Source organism: Loxodonta africana, chromosome 23 (genome assembly GCF_030014295.1).
Source record: "Loxodonta africana isolate mLoxAfr1 chromosome 23, mLoxAfr1.hap2, whole genome shotgun sequence".
Lineage (NCBI taxonomy): Eukaryota > Metazoa > Chordata > Mammalia > Proboscidea > Elephantidae > Loxodonta > Loxodonta africana.
In genome coordinates, this window is record NC_087364.1 from 38,135,884 (window position 1) to 38,148,351 (window position 12,468).

A 12,468-nucleotide genomic window follows, 5' to 3' on the forward strand; every position below is an offset into this window, starting at 1 on the left:
TAAAGTTATTTAGCACTTACTATGGACCAGATACCATTCTATGAAAGATACATTCATTATTTTATTAAGCATAAAAGGAAATATGCACTGAAACCTGTGACTAGCACAAAATAAAGAAGTGATGATGTTGGGATTTGAACCAGGCATCATGGCTCTAGAATCAACTCTTAAAATTTACTTTCAACTGCAAAGCCATCTATAAACTCCTAAGATTTCCTTGGTCTATCCTCAAAATCATTAACACCTAGCCTAGAAGAAGCTAAAATTCAGCATACCCAATACTGAAGTTATAAGCTTTCTTTCCTGGACTGTCTAGTCTTATTTTTTTTTCCCCCTCAATATCTGCGCATTCACTAGTTAGGAAGAACCCAATATGTTATTTTCATATTGATTCTGGCATCTGTCTCTTTATTTCAATTTAGTCTTTCATTTATTCTTATCAGGATATTTTCTTTGCCTCCAGGCTCTATTCTGTTTGAGGTCTTTGGCTCCGTGAATCCTATATTATCTTCCTCACAAAAATGTGAGTTTCCATAAGACTAAATGGAACCTGACTCCTACCCTTACATTTTGGAGCTTTGAACAATTCCAGCCTTGTCTTTATCATTCTGCTAGATTTCTGACCAATGGCTACTACTCATAACTGTTTTGAGAATTAAAGAAAAATGGGATAATATCTATTATATCTGACTCACCACCCTCATATCATTGTTATGCTCGTATCATATAATCTACTATTGATGATCTCTCACGAGTCAAAATGATATCAAAATAGTTATGTGATACTCACATCTATAGATATCACACAGTATTAGAGCTAGAATTTCTTATGTTTATCGAACTATTTTTTTAATTATTTACCTAGCCAATGAAATCAAAACCACATTAATACTTGCTCAACTGAATATTCAGATGTAGAAAATTTGCCTGTTTCTAGTCCCTCATATTCATCCTCTTATTACTCACATAGTAGCCCCCCTTCTAGTAACTTGTTCTTTTGAGCTTTCAAGGACAAAGAAATACTTCTATTCACTCAGAATAAGTCTTCTATTTTCACTTGTTTATCAGTCCTTGGGTACAAGACCTGTTCCATTTCTTCCTTTCCTTTCCCAGTACTTCCCCTGTTAATTCTGCTGAAAGATAATTACAACCCTCTTTTTTTTCTCTCAATACTACACCTCTATTTTTTTACTCAAAGTGACTAACAGCTATTATATACCATTTTAGTATTTCCTGGTCAAAGAAGTTAGGAGAATGAGAAAGAGGTCTTTTTTTTTTTTTTCCTAGAATGGTAGTTTTGTCTTCCTGGAGGTTGGGGGATTGCTCTATCAGTTGCTATAAGTTTGGAGTATGAATCTGGCTCATCTAGTATCTTCCACTTACAAATAATTAGACAAATTACTTAATATTTCTAAGTCTTAATTTATTTGTTGAAAATGAAAACTTCTTAGGGATACAGTGAAGATTAAAGGAAATTACTCACATGAAGCACTTAACAGAATATGAGCAGATATTAAAGGCTCAGTGAGTGTTTTGCATTTTACATCAGCACTATAGAGAAGATACTGAAACATAAATGTGTTTGTTTTAGCTATGGGATTTTTTTTTTCTAGTGAAGTTTTGTGAGGAATATTAATCTATAAAATTTATAAAATAAAAAAAAGCTTTTTAAATAAAATAGGGCTGGAGTATGGAGATCTAATTACTCAGTCTCCTACACTTTTCCCCACATCCAATCCCACCCCATGCAATGGCCCCCCGAGAAAGGTCTGCCAGAAACCTAAAATTCACTTAAATAAAAATCACTTAGAAATATATTAAAGGTTATCCAAGCATTAAATGAGTGAGTGTATGCGTATAAGTGTGTGTGTATATACATATCTACATATGCGTGTGTATATATATATATAATAATTCCTTTATAAAATTATTCACGAAACATTTAGAGATCACCTTGTATGTTTTAGGCAGATGTTAGACATTAAGAATATGAGATATAATACATTGTTCCAAAAATAGGTAGCTTAACATCTAGTAGGAGAGGCAGATAGGCAGTTGATCTCTTTCTTCTTTATGCATCTACCTACCTATCATCTCTCTACTTGATTGTAAAAAGAAGATGTTATAAGACCACATCAAAAAGGCAGCTAATCAAGTTGAAGATCAGGAGAAATTTCCTAAAGGAGGTGACTTCTAAGTCGAAATTTGAAGGACAGATGGCATAGCCAGAAAAGGAGAATTGGAATGAAGGAGAATGTTATAAACAGAAGAAATATCATGAGACAGCATGGTTTACCAAACAGCAAAACATCAGTCTATCTGGAAAAAAAGGTAAAATTGATGGGGGCAGGGGAGGTGGCAAGATGCCAGAAATGGAAAAAGGGGCCATCTTATGAAAGGCTTTCTGTGCCAATGTGTATACATTGTATTCATCATAAAAACCATAGACATCTATAAAGAGTTTTTGGACAAAACTGGAGTTAATAATTTATTTTATTTTCATCTTTAATTTTGAAAATTTTAAAACTATAAATGTATAGATGAGTACAATAAGTGTTCTTATAGCCCTCACCTAAATTCACCACTTGTTAACATTTAGCCACACTTGTTTTCTCTTTTTCTCTCATATGTTTATTCATTTCAAATATATGTATTTATGCATATAAAATTGTGCATATTTAATGTACATGTACATATATCCACATATATTTCTACATTTATTTGCTGAATTAAAGTATATGCAAACATTGTGATATTTAACCTCTAAATACTTCATCTGTAAATACTTTAGTATGTATTTCCGAAGAACAAGGACAGTATACAAAGAACCACCTCACCCTTCCCTAAGATTCTTCAATTGCTAACATTTTGCCAAGCTGTTTTGTAATCTATTTATATAATTTATATATTATTTTCTGGACTATTTGAGAGCTAGTTACAGACATGATGTCCCTTTACTCCGCAAATTTGTCACACGAGCAGATTCTCAAAGTATAATGATCAAAATGTTATGACTTGTTGCCATTCTATTATCTAATTTATAAACTTTAACCCAGTTTTATCAACTGTACTAATAATGACCTTTATAAAAGAAGTCTATAAATTTTCCAATTCAGAATCATTTGTTAGATTCTGTATTTAGTTTATGTGTTTCTTTATTCTCTGTTAATCTGGAGCAGTTTCTCAATCTTGGTTTGTCTTTCATGGGCTTGCTTAGAGGGACTTATCCCTATAACCTTGACATTGACTCTTTAAAGAATAGTGATTTGTAGAAGGAGCCTCAGTTGGAGTTAGTTGGATGTTAAGAATACCACGTGCATGATGCTGTGTGCTTCTCAGTGCTTCTATCATGAGGTACCTGATATCAGTTTGTCTCATTATTAGTAACGTTCATTTTGATTACCTGCTTCTGCACTATAAAGGTACTACTTTCCCCTTTGTAAGTCATAAGTCATTTGTGGCAGATACTCTGAAGCTGAATGAATATTTTCTTCACTAAACTTGTTATAGTTTTTTTTGTTGTTGTTGTCATTAGCTGTCATCCACTTGGCCTGACTCACAGTGACCCCATGCACAACAGAATGAAAATCTGCCTGCTTGTGAGTCATCCTCTTGATCACTTGCAGATTGGACTGTTACAATCCTTAGGGTTTTCACCGGCTGATTTTCAAAACTAGAGATTGCCATCATTTCTTCCTAGTCCATCTTAGTCTGGAAGCTCTTCTGAAACCTGCTGAGCATGATAGCAACAAGCAAGCCTTCACTGATAGACCACTGGTGGCTGTGCATGAAATGCATTAGCCCGGAATCAAATGCATGGCAGGCGAGAATTCTACTACTGAACCACTAATGATTCACTCGCCGAACCCCACCCAGTACTTATAGCATCCATTAATGGTCCTTGATATATCTATTCTTAAATGGGGATTTTGTAATTATGTCATCAACTATGCTTTCATTAGATGTCCCTGGGTGGTGCAAATAGTTAAGCACTTGACTACCAACTAAAAGACTGGCAGTTCAAACCTAACCTGAGACACTCCAAAGACAGGTCTGACTGTCTGCTTCCAAAATGTCACAGCCTTGAAAACCCTATAGAGCAGTTCTACTCTGGATATGTGGGACCACCGTGACTCAGAATTGACTGAACAGGGACTAACAGCAACAATAAAACAACATACTTTTATTAGTTTGTATCTTACTTCAACAAAGAAATTTTATGTATTCCCCACTTCTTTATTTACTCATTTTTAGATCCATGGACTCATGGATTCTTATTTTATTAAGTGGATTAATTGCATTATTGTTTTTTGTCTGGTTAAAAAATTAAATTGTCATAATAAAGATATAATTATTAAGAATATGTTTATTAGGAAATGAGACCTTTAGTGTTACAAAGGTTCTATCTTTATTCAGTGGTCTGAATTCAACCGTGTCTAATATCAGGATCAGAAAATCACAATTCCTGCTCTGTTTTTGTTTGCATTTGCTCACCATTTATTCTTTTTTATAATTTATTTTTGTTATTGATAATATAAGCAGTAGAACATATACCAATTCAACAATTTCTACACATACATTTCAATGATGTTGATTAGATTCTTTAAGTTATGCTACCATTTTCACCCTCATTTTCTGAGTTGTTCCTCCCCTATTAACATAAACTCATGGCCCCCTAAGTTTCCTATCTAATTTTTCCTGTTGCTGTTGTCAATTCGATGGCATATAGATGGATATTAAAAGAGCACAATGCTCAAATGAGACATTTTTTACTAGTTAAACTAAACTATTGTTTACTTTTAAGAAGACTTCAGGGGATATTTTTGGTTTAAAAAAATGCTGTTGGGTCATTCTGACTCATAACAATCATATAGGACTGAGTAGAACGACCCCCACAGGGTTTCCAAGGTTGTAATCTTTACAGAAGCATATTGCCACATCATTCACCCAAAGAGCAGGTGGTGGGTTTGAACTGTAGACCTTTTGGTTAGCAGATAAGAGATTAACAACTGTGCCACTAGGACTTCTTATTTATTTTATTATTATTATTTTGGTTTAAGATTTAAAAATTATCTCAGGGCAATAGTTTCAGAGGTTCATCCAGCCTCTATGGCTCCAGAAATTCTGGATTCCATGAAACTTTGAAATTGTCTGAATTTCTCCCCCTTTGGATAAGGATTCTTCTACAGAATCTTTGATCAAAATGTTCAGTAATGGTAGTCAGACACCTTCCAGTTCTGGTCTCATGCCAAAGGGGGAAATTGTTCCTCCTATTCCTGACTCTTGTTCTGTCTCTGCTGCTACGGGCAAATAGAGACAAATTGTACCTCAGCACTTATTCTTAATCTTTGTGAACCAGTTTATTTTGGATGTCACTTTTATTCAATAAACAATTGGATGCTGTTATGTGATGTAAGCTAATTGTTTTTATGTAATAGTAGAGTTACATCCGTTTACATGTATTAATAATATTGGAATGATTGGTTCCCATTCTGTCATATTATTTTATATTGTTGGTATGTAATATACTGTATTTGTTATATTTTTATTCACTCTATATTTTTCTTTCTATATGTTGTTATTAATATTATTTTTAAATTGTTTAGGTATTTAGAAAGGTTTTATCTTATTTAAATAGCCCTGGAGGCACATTAAAGGATCCTTGGTGGAAAAGCAGTTAAGAGTTCAGCTGCTAAACAAAAGGTTGCCAGTTCGAACCCACTGGCCGCTCCATGGGAGAAAAGATGCAACAATCTGTTTCCATAAAAAATGAATAGCCAGAGGCGGGGCCAAGATGGTGGACTAGGTAGACACTACCTCGGATCCCTCTTGCAACAAAGACTCGGAAAAACAAGTGAATCGATCACATACATAACAATCTACGAACTCGGAACAACAAACACAGATTTAGAGACAGAGAACAAACAAATACAGGGAAGCAGCGATTGTTTTCAGAGCCTGGAGCCAGCGTACCAGTCAGGTAACCTTTGGCGCCCGACTTAGGGCAGAGCCCAGGGGAGCAGATGGCACAAACAAGGGGCCCAGCCCTAGCCCCCGAACTTACTCCAGGAGGGGGCCCAGCCAGTTAACGCAGGCGGTGTGGCGACAGAGCCCGTGGGAGAAATCCCCGGGAGGCAGCGACTGGTCTTGGAGCGGGGAGAGCAGCGTCCCAGCCGGGGAACTGTCCCGCCGGGACTTTGACTGGGCACAGGCAAGGCATAAGCACGGAGAGCTGCTCCACTACCCTGAACTAACCCCGCGAGGGGGCCCAGCCAGTTCGCGGGAGTGGCATGGCGACGCAGCGGCTGGAAGAAGTCCCCGGGAGGCAGTGACTGATCTTGGAGCAGGGAGAGCAGCGTCCTAGCCGGGAAACCGTCCCGCCGAGATTTTGACTGGGTGCAGGCACGGCATAAGCACGGAGAGCTGCTCCACTCCCCTGAAATAAACCCGGAAAGGGGCCCAGCCAGCTCACGCGGGCGGCGTGGCGACGCAGCCAGTGGGAGAAGTCCCCGGGAGGCAGCGAATGGTCTTGGAGCGGGGAGAGCAGATTCCCAGCCGGGACAAGCGGTCATGGCAAAAGCACGGGGAGCTTCTCAACTCACCTGAACTGACCCCGGGAGGGGGCCCAGCCAGTTCTCGGAGGCGGCACGGCGACGCGGCTGGCGGGACGAGAAGTCCCCGGGAGGCAGCGACTGATTTTGGAGTCGAGAGTGCACCGTCCCAGTAGGGGAACCTTGACAGGGCAGAGCCCAGGGGAGCAGACAACACAAACAAGGGGCCCAGCCCTAGCCCCCGAACTCACTCCGGGAGGGGCCCCAGCCAGTTCATGCAGTCGGTGGGGCTGGCAGCAGAGGATCTGACCGTGACTTCAGCAGGCCAGACTCCCCGGGGGCAATCTCCACACAGTCAGCACACATAGGCGACGGGCCCCGTGGGAATCTCAGATATAATAATCATTCCAAGCAAGACAAGCAACTCTGGCTATATTCTGAGGTGCTATTCTCCTATCTCTCTGATCCCTCCCCCACCCTCCCCAGGCGGCTTCATTAACATCCGAATTCCCTGAGCCAGAGGGAGAACTCTGATAGGGATCTGACTGCATTTTTTTTAGCGGATTTTCTGGAAAAACTAGTTTCCCTGTGATGGCTCAGAGACAGCAGTCCATATCAAACCACATAAAGAAGCAGACCATGACACCTTCTCCAATCCCCCCCAAAAAAGAATCTAAATCTTTCCCAAATGAAGATACAATCCTGGAATTATCACATACAGAATATAAAAAACTAATTTACAGAATTCTTCAAGACATCACAAACAAAATAAGGCAAACTGCAGAAAAAGCCAAGGAACACACTGATAAAACAGTTGAAGAACTCAGAAGGATTATTCAAGAACATAGTGGAAAAATTAATAAGTTGCAAGAATCCATAGAGAAACAGCATGTAGAAATCCAAAAGATTAACAATAAAATTACAGAATTCGACAATGCAATAGGAAGTCAGAGGAGCAGACTCGACCAATTAGAATGCAGACTGGGACAACTGGAGGACCAGGGAATCAACACCAACATAGCTGAAAAAAAAATCAGATAAAAGAATTTTAAAAAATGAAGAAACCCTAAGAATCATGTGGGACTCTATCAAGAAGGATAACTTGCGAGTGATTGGAGTCCCAGAACGGGGAGCGGGGACAGAAAACACAGAGAAAATAGTTGAAGATCTCCTGACACAAAACTTCCCTGACATCATGAAAGACGAAAGGATAGCTATCCAAGAGGCTCAGCGAACCCCATTTAAGATTGATCCAAAAAGAAAAACACCAAGACATATTATCATCAAACTCGCCAAAACCAAAGATAAACAGAAAAATTTAAAAGCAGCCAGGGAGAAAAGAAAGGTCTCCTTCAAGGGAGAATCAATAAGAATAAGTTCAGACTACTCAGCAGAAACCGTGCAGGCAAGAAGGGAATGGGATGACATATACAGAGCACTGAAGGAGAAAAACTGCCAGCCAAGGATCATATATCCAGCAAAACTCTCTCTGAAATATGAAGGCGAAATTAAGATATTTAGAGATAAACACAAGTTTAAAGAATTTGCAAAAACCAAACCAAAGCTACAAGAAATACTAAAGGAAATTGTTTGGACAGAAAACCAATAATATCAGATACCAGCACAACACAAGGTCACAAAACAGAACGTCCTGATATCAACTCAAATAGGGAAATCACAAAAACAAACAAATTAAGATTAATTAAAAAAAAATACACATAACAGGGAATCATGGAAGTCAATAGGTAAAAGATCAAAATAATCAAAAAAGAGGGACTAAATACAGGAGGCATTGAACTGCCAGATGGAGAGTGATACAAGGCGAAATAGAACAATACAAGTTAGGTTTTTACTTAGAAAAATAGGGGTAAATAATAAGGTAACCACAAAAAGGTATAACAACTCCATAACTCAAGATAAAAGCCAAGAAAAACGTAACAAATCAACTAACATAAAGTCAAACACTATGAAAATGAGGATCTCACAATTTACTAAGAAAAACGTCTCAGCACAAAAAAGTATGTGGAAAAATGAAATTGTCAACAACACACATGAAAAGGCATCAAAATGACAGCACTAAAAACTTATTTATGTATAATTACGCTGAATGTAAACGGACTAAACACACCAATAAAGAGACAGAGAGTCACTGACTGGAAAAGGAAACACGATCCATCTATATGCTGCCTACAAGAGACACACCTTAGACTTAGAGACACAAACAAACTAAAACTCAAAGGATGGAAAAAAATATATCAAGCAAACAATAAGCAAAAAAGAAGAGGAGTAGCAATATTAATTTCTGACAAAATAGACTTTAGACTTAAATCCACCACAAAGGATAAAGAAGGACACTATATAATGATAAAAGGGACAATTGATCAGGAAGACATAACCATATTAAATATTTATGCACCCAATGACAGGGCTGCAAGATACATAAATCAAATTTTAACAGAATTGAAAAGTGAGATAGACACCTCCACAATTATAGTAGGAGACTTCAACACACCACTTTCGGAGAAGGACAGGACATTCAGTAAGAAGCTCAATAGAGACGCGGAAGACCTACTTAAAACAATCAACCAACTTGACCTCACTGACTTATACAGACCTCTCCACCCAACTGCTGCAAAGTATACTTTCTTTTCTAGCGCACATGGAACATTCTCTAGAATAGACCACATATTAGGTCATAAAACAAACCTTTGAAGAGTCCAAAACATGGAAATATTACAAAGCATTTTCTCAGACCACAAGGCAATAAAACTAGAAATCAATAACAGAAAAACTAGGGAAAAGAAATCAAATACTTGGAAAATGAACAATACCCTCCTGAAAAAAGACTGGGTTATAGCAGACATCAAGGAGGGAATAAGGAAATTCATAGAATGCAACGAGAATGAAAATACTTCCTATCAAAACCTCTGGGACACAGCAAGAGCAGTGCTCAGAGGCCAATTTATATCGATAAATGCACACATACAAAAAGAAGAAAGAGCCAAAATCAGAGAACTGTCCCTACAACTTGAACAAATAGAAAGTGAGCAACAAAAGAATCCATCAGGCACCAGAAGAAAACAAAGAATAAAAATTAGAGCTGAACTAAATGAATTAGAGAACAGAAAAACAATTGAAAGAATTAACAAAGCCAAAAGCTGGTTCTTTGAAAAAATTAACAAAATTGATAAACCATTGGCTAGACTGACTAAAGAAATACAGGAAAGGAAACAAATAACCCGAATAAGAAACGAGAAGGACCACATCACAACAGAACCAAATGAAATTAAAAGAATCATTTCAGATTATTATGAAAAATTGTACTCTAACAAATTTGAAAACCTAGAAGAAATGGATGAATTCCTGGAAAAACACTACCTACCTAAACTAACACATTCAGAAGTAGAACAACTAAATAGACCCATAACAAAAAAAGAGATTGAAACGGTAATCAAAAAACTCCCAACAAAAAAAAAGCCCTGGCCCAGACGGCTTCACTGCAGAGTTCTACCAAACTTTCAGAGAAGACTTAACACCACTACTACTGAAGGTATTTCAAAGCATAGAAAAGGACGGAATACTACCTAACTCATTCTATGAGGCCACCATCTCCCTGATACCAAAACCAGGTAAAGACATTACAAAAAAGAAAATTATAGACCTATATCCCTCATGAACACTGATGCAAAAATCCTCAACAAAATTCTAGCCAACAGAATCCAACAACACATCAAAAAAATAATTCACCCTGATCAAGTGGGATTTATACCAGGTATGCAAGGCTGGTTTAATACCAGAAAAACCATTAATGTGATCCATCACATAAATAAAACAAAAGACAAAAACCACATGATCTTATCAATAGATGCAGAAAAGTCATTTGACAAAGTTCAACACCCATTTATGATAAAAACTCTTACCAAAATAGGAATTGAAGGAAAATTCCTCAACATAATAAAGGGCATCTATGCAAAGCCAACAGCCAATATCACTCTAAATGGAGAGAACCTGAAAGCATTTCCCTTGAGAACGGGAAGCAGACAAGGATGCCCTTTATCACCGCTCTTATTCAACATCGTACTTGAAGTCCTAGCCAGGGCAATTAGGCTAGACAAAGAAATAAAGGGTATCCAGATTGGTAAGGAGGAAGTAAAGCTATCACTATTTGTAGATGACATGATCTTATACACAGAAAACCCTAAGGAATCCTCCAGAAAACTACTGAAACTAATAGAAGAGTTTGGCAGAGTCTCAGGTTATAAAATAAACATACAAAAATCACTTGGATTCCTCTACATCAACAAAAAGAACACCGAAGAGGAAATCACCAAATCAATACCATTCACAGTAGCTTCCAAGAAGATAAAATACTTAGGAATAAATCTTACCAAGGATGTAAAAGACCTATACAAAGAAAACTACAAAGCTCTACTACAAGAAATTCAAAAGGACATACTTAAGTGGAAAAACATACCTTGCTCATGGAGAGGAAGACTTAACATATTAAAAATGTCTATTCTTCCAAAAGCCATCTATACATATAACGCACTTCCAATCCAAATTCCAATGTCATATTTTAGGGGGATAGAGAAACAAATCACCAATTTCATATGGAAGGGAAAGAAGCCCCGGATAAGCGAAGCATTACTGAAAAAGAAGAAGTAAGTGGGAGGCCTCACTCTACCTGATTTCAGAACCTATTATACAGCCACAGTAGTCAAAACAGCCTGGTAGTGGTACAACAACAGGCAGATAGACCAATGGAACAGAATTGAGAACCCAGATATAAATCCATCCACGTATGAGCAGCTGATATTTGACAAAGGCCCAGTGTCAGTTAATTGGGGAAAAGATAGTCTTTTTAACAAATGGTGCTGGCATAACTGGATATCCATTTGCAAAAAAAATGAAACAGGACCCATACCTCACACCATGCACAAAAACTAACTCCAAGTGGATCAAGACCTAAACATAAAGACTAAAACGATAAAGATCATGGAAGAAAAAATAGGGACAACCCTAAGAGCCCTAATACAAGGCATAAACAGAATGCAAAACATTACCAAAAATGATGAAGAGAAACCAGATAACTGAGAGCTCCTAAAAATCAAACACCTATGCTCATCTAAAGACTTCACCAAAAGACTAAAAAGACCACCTACAGGCTGGGAAAGAATTTTCAGCTATGACATCTCAGACCAGCGCCTGATCTCTAAAATCTACATGATTCTGTCAAAACTCAACCGCAAAAAGACAAACAACCCAATCAAGAAGTGGGCAAAGGATATGAACACACATTTCACTAAAGAAGATATTCAGGCAGCCAACAGATACATGAGAAAATGCTCTCAATCATTAGCCATTAGAGAAATGGAAATTAAAACTACGATGAGATTCCATCTCACACCAACTAGCCTGGCATTAATCCAAAAAACACAAAATAATAAATGTTGGAGAGGCTGCGGAGAGATTGGAACTCATACTCTGCTGGTGGGAATGTAAAATGGTACAACCACTTTGGAAATCCATCTGGTGTTATCTTAAACAGTTAGAAATAGAACTACCATACAACCCAGAAATCCCACTCCTCGGAATATACCCTAGAGATACAAGAGCCTTCACACAAACAGATATATGCACACCCATGTTTATTGCAGCTCTGTTTACAATAGCAAAAAGCTGGAAGCAACCAAGATGTCCATCAACGGATGAATGGGTAAATAAATTGTGGTATATTCACACAGTGGAATACTACGCATCAATAAAGAACAGTGACGAATCTGTGAAACATTTCATAACATGGAGGAACCTGGAAGGCATTATGCTGAGCGAAATTAGTCAGAGGCAAAAGGACAAATATTGTATAAGACCACTATTATAAGATCTTGAGAAATAGTAAAAACTGAGAAGAACAGAT